Source organism: Photinus pyralis, unplaced genomic scaffold (genome assembly GCF_008802855.1).
Source record: "Photinus pyralis isolate 1611_PpyrPB1 unplaced genomic scaffold, Ppyr1.3 Ppyr1.4_LG7, whole genome shotgun sequence".
NCBI classification, from domain to species: domain Eukaryota; kingdom Metazoa; phylum Arthropoda; class Insecta; order Coleoptera; family Lampyridae; genus Photinus; species Photinus pyralis.
The window spans coordinates 2,300,584-2,306,583 of record NW_022170738.1 but is presented as its reverse complement, the minus strand read 5'-3'; positions in this window follow the sequence as shown (position 1 = coordinate 2,306,583).

The window sequence follows — 6,000 nt, the reverse complement described above, 5'->3', positions numbered from 1 at the left end:
AGAACCAAAACGAGGAGAAATATACGATGTTAATATAATGTCGTGCAAACGAAAAACGTACTTCACAGTGAAATTGATAGCAATGATCTAACTACAATGGACTTACAGGAAAAATATACAAATGGCGTAAGGAGTATTAAAGCGTATTTACAAAACGTTACAAACAACACTTCCATGGATTTCACGCCAGCTCTCGTAATATAATATAAGGACTGTATTGCAGCCTTACTTGACTGATGATATTTTATTTTATTGTTGTTTGCTACTTTTGTTTCTTGTCCTGATGAAGCCCCTTACGAAAGTTGACGTTAACTTTTTGTTCAACATTGGCACGGTCCTATTTCCGAAGAATATTCGTAAATACCAGACGCGTTATCCCTTCGGAAAACTCCGCAGCATTTTTGTACAACTTTGCTTTTCAAAACAATTTCAGAAGACAGTCTTAAACCTACGATAACCTAATGTTCAACTCCGCTGAATTGGGATACCCATTTTTGTTAAAAAGTTTTCATGCTAAGAATTGAACCAGAGCCGCCCGGTTATTAGCCGAGTATCCCTACCACTAGACCATTATGGTACACATTCAATCGTTATTAAACTGATTTTGCATTCCGAAATAGATGGACGGAGGGGTCAATTTGTGCATGTAACTGTAAGCGTACGCGTCTGCCGTTTACAAATATGCTTCCTGGAAGTCGGTCGTATATTAATTTACTTTACTAACCCATACGTCTGGTCAAACGTTGTGCCTAGCACAGATATCACCCCCACACCTGCGCATGCGCGATTCTGCCCTTTTATGTATAAGATAAGAATATGTATACAAATTTTGGTTCCAATCGGTTCAGCCGGAAATGAGAGTACAGACGGACCGACAGACCGATATCATTGAGATTTTGTTTGATTCGAATTCCTGGTGCTTCAAAACGTGTATTTCCTTCAAAAAAGTGGGGGGGGGGCACTTTTTATCCCAATGGAAAACCTCCCTTACTGACGTGCGGGTAGTAAAAATTGGGGTGGAAATCAATTTTTATTAGCGAATTTTGTGAGAATTAAAAATAATTTTAGACGAGGGGTGCTTCAGTACTTCCCGGCATGAATTTTTCAAGAGCGAATCTTCCGGGGGAAGAAAATCAAAAGTCCCAGTATGGGACAGTACACACAATGCACATTCAATTTGTTTCATACTCTTTTATGGTTCAGAGACAAACAACTTTCGTTTTCGGCGATTTCTACTAAAAACGCGTAGAAAAATAAAAATGTCACGGTTTTTTGCGCTTTTTCCCATGCATCATTACTTATAAATTCAAGTGCATAAATGTGCAAAATAATTCATCCTTGAGCTTGATTAACAACAACAGTTCACTGTACCAAATGCTTCACAGCGTCTCGTAATTATCTTATTTATGGACGACTAAGGTGAAGAAACGAAAAGACAACACTACCAGAACAGGAACGTTATTTACTTACTTTTGTTTTGTTTATGTTATTTATTTATTCATCGCCCATTCAAATAATTTGAGAATCTTTACATTTTTTTCTTCGCTCAGTATTTGTGTAGAGAATGAGACAATGTTTGTCGTTTTTAAATAAACGTAGATAGTTATGGTAGTTTGTTTTAACCTTCGTGTAATTTATATAGTTACTAAATTTAACGATGAGGAACATCTTTACGGTGATTAAAAACGTCGAAAATGAATAAAAGGCGTCTACTTATTCAAATTAAATTCCAAGGTGTCGGCATATTCACGGTGAAATGATTTGTGGTATTGATCATCAAATACTGTTATTGATCGGGCTCAATGTCATAATTACACAATTTTGCATTTTATATGTTTTGAAATTCTCTTATTACATAAATGCCATTTTCTTCAATATAATGTAGTCTAATTGCAAATTTAGTTGAATCACGAAAGAAATGACGCGGAATTCACTTGAATCAATCAAGGTAACATTCCACATTCTGGAATAATTACAGTATCGCAGGTGCGCAGAAACAATGAAATTGCACCTTGGAATTTGAAAATAGTAAAGCGTTTTAAAAAAAGGAGAGAATAAATCGGGATGCAATGACCAACTAATCTAAAAATACATGAAATGTAGAAAGTAAACTAAAAATAAATTCAGAATGCACGTGTATGTGTAATCTTAAGATTCTTACATCAGTAGGAATCGGCTAATTTAATTTGAACACAACAAAGAATCTATTCTTTTGGCGAAAGCATTGTTTCTTTATTACGTCGGTTAAAAAACACGTTTTTTTTCAAGATCACATTTGATTGCTTTATCTGTAGCATTGTTTTATTCATTTGAGTAAGTATGATGAATTGGCATTATTCGGTAATTTACCCAATCTTTTTGTGAAAGTTTTTCGTTTTCGTTTGCGCGTTCTAGTTCAAGAGGAGCAAAAATCGATTGAGTTACATGTTTTGCAAAGGAAAAGAAAGTAATACCATAAAAATTAAAGCATTTATTGATGAACGATTCCAAAAAGCATTATAATTCGTTGTGTGAGCTTTCGATTTTGCCGAAATATTGACTGCGTGTATATTGGTGTAATTTACAATAATTTTGTGGTTTAATTAATAGCCATTAGCCTATAGAAATCTATTGAACAACTAACTGGTTCAACATTTACCCCAATTTTTTATCCAAAAAAGAAAAGAAAAGAAAAAATGCAAAATGCATTGAAAATCTCGTTGATAACTCTACATTTAACAAACCTATTTCGTTTGTAGGCCACCTTTCAAGTTTTAAGAGTACCCAAAGTTGCATTTCTGTTTCATTTCTCCTCTCGAGAACCGCAAGACGCATTGAGAAGAATATCTTTCGATAGGACATTTCTTATGCTTTTTTGTTTTAAAAATTCCTACTGTAACCCTAAACAGAAGGGAAACAACATTTTTATCCCAGGATAGCCCACCTCCAATGCACGATGTAAGAATAGGGAACCTTTGAACGAAAACAACATGAAAATATAGAGTTCAAACTTACTTTTTGGGAAGAAAGAGAATTATTTTTGTTTTTTTCGTGATTTTCTTTGTATTGATATGTCAAATTTATAAAATTCTAAAGTCTTTTTCTACGGAAACCGGGTAAGATTATAGAGGACGCGAAGATTCTACCATGGTTCGACCAGGATTATAATAAATTCCTAAGAAGATTTTAACAAACTTTCCAAATGTTGTTTAAATCTGAAAATTCGTATAAGGTGATGAAGGTATGAAGTTTTTATAAAGAAAGGGGGGGGGGGGGTAAAGAAATCACTTCGAGACATACATCTTCTTGATATTGAAGGCTAAAGAAGCGGAGAAAGAAGACTTTATGGGAAGAGAAGTGGGCTCAGAAGTGGTAAGTAAATGACTATAGAGCGTTGACACAAGCGGAAAAATGGGACTTGAAGAGACGAGAAAAATTGTTGCGGGATCAGGTGGTAAAGAAGTGTCTAGAGGGCGTTGAGACATACTTATTTTTGGTATTGGAGGCCGAAGAAGCGGCAAAAGACGATTTTAAGGGTTGTGAAAAATTGTGGTTGGCTTAAGTGGTAAAGAAATAACTCGACGGCGCCGAGACACACAATTCTTGGTAGTGCAGACTGAATAAGCAGAGAAAGACGATGTTAAGGGTTGAGAAAAATTGTTGCGGGATGAAAAGTGGTAAACAAATGACTAGAGGGCGTCGAGACATACTCATTCTTGGTCATGGTATTGGAATAAGTGGAGAAAGGGGACTTTAAGTGGCGAGAAAAATTGTTTCGAGCTCAGAAGAGGTAAAGAAGTGACTAGAGGGGGTTGAGATATACCTATTTTTGGTATTGGAGGCTGCAGAAGCGGCGAAAGATGATTTTAAGGGTTGAGAAAAATTGTGGTGGGTTCAAAAGTGGTAAAGAAACAACTCGAGACATACTATTCTTGTTACTGAAAGCTGAATAAGCGGAGAAAGACGATGTTAAGGGCTGAGAAAAATTGTTGCGCGCTGAAAAGTGGTATACAAATGACTAGAGGGCGTCGAGACATACTCATTCTTGGTCACCGTATTGGAATAAGTGGAGAAAGAGGACTTTAAGGGGTGAAAAAAATTGTTACGAGCTCAAAAGTGGTAAAGAAATGAATAAGGGGCGTTGATACATATATATTCTTGGCATTAGAGGCCGAAAAAGTGGTAAAAAAATGACTCGAGGACGTCGAGACAAATCTACTCTTGTTATTGGAGGCTGAAGAAAACCTTATCACAAAGTATTCGATCTCTATTGAACAACTGTTTTATTTAAGAGACAGCATCCCTCATGGAGAAAGGATGGTAATCTTTGCCTAAATGCATTCACAATTTATTGAACAACTAGTAAAGACTCAGCCCTTCCCACCACTCTTCAAGAAATAAAGAGCCCTTAAGGCCTTTTTTGCATTAAAACGCGTAAACGAATAACAGGATTAGTTGTATGTTTCTCAGTATGTTACCACGTTATTTATGTCTACGTGATAAATATTCAAAAACTTTATAAATAGTGACGATAAATCAAGTTTGACAAGTCTAGGTAGGTACATTCTAATAGTTGCCATTTCATAGTGGCATAATATAAAAGTAGTTCAGCTGTAGTGATCGATAATAATCTCACTGAATATTTTGCAATTGCAGATAGCTATAGAAACAGGTACTGTGCATATATAAATATTATATAACGTATAAGTAGAAGTACTAGATACATGTATAATTGATTTTCCTTTTAAATTTACCAAACCCACCTAATCGAGAATTTGAAGACTTACCATACCGAACTTGATCAATGGTATAGAGATTAAAACTACAGGTATTCCCCCACCAGATAGTACAAAGCCCTACAGAATGTGCCTTGGAATGCATGATTATCCGTTTTTGAATAAAAAGATTGCGGAAAGTATTTGACTTGTCGATCTTTGAAGATGTAATAAACTTGACAGTTAAGAGATCCCTTCCACTACAGCTTTGACTTTTTTTCTTGAGAATCATTACTGTTAAACAGAGATATTTAGGGCAAGATAATAAAAGAATACTGATTAAATCACTGATTATGTCTTTGCTCTCCTGAGTTCTCCATTAAGGTGGGTATACATCATTGTACCCTCTCTTACAATTGTCAGCTACTCATCAGTGCCATTACTTTACGTTCTGGAAATGCTCAACGAAGCGCTGGTCGAGCAGGTTCAGAGATGAGACTCGCCATCTTTCCGATTTCAGAAAAATATCAAGAAATCCAATACAGCTTACTTGCATGCCCCTACCACAAGGTTTTTTCCTTTTCCCACCGTATGTCAATAGCAGCCGGGAGCTCTACGGTTCAGGATTAGGGGGGTACAAGGAATTCTTCCTAAATTTGCAACGTAATTTAAGATCTGAACACTGGCATTAGTGTGAGAATAAAAGAACATTGTTTCACATTTATAATAAACAACTATTTACAAATGGATATTACATATAGTATTACTTAATATTAACAGAACAATTTTTTCTAAATAGAGTAATTACCGACAATTACATAACTTCCCTTCTCAATTATTACATTAGTAGCACTTATACTGTTACAACCTTTTTAATTTGCACTTAACTGCAGTAAAATTCCGACAAATTGCCATTCACCTTGATTTGAAATTAGAATTATCGGATGAACTGGTAACAATATCGCCCGCGCTTAACGGAGAAAGTAACGTCATACGGGTGATTACCGCTTCGTGTATTAAACGCATTATTGCAATAATTACTTATCATTTGGCGTAGAAAGTGGGTTCTATATAGCGAGTATATTAATACATCGTGTTTTACCATAATTAGCTGTCCACCACGGTTCGATGCTTATGTCTTTTACAGTTCAGCGAGTTAATACAATTGACTGTGGTTAATTCTAAAGGAAATCAAAGACGTTTTGTAATTTGTAATATGTAGCTAGATTTAGTAGTATACACGGTCATAATTAAAATTAGAAGTTTGGTATGAGTAAATTGGTTCTTTTAAAAATAGAACTACTTG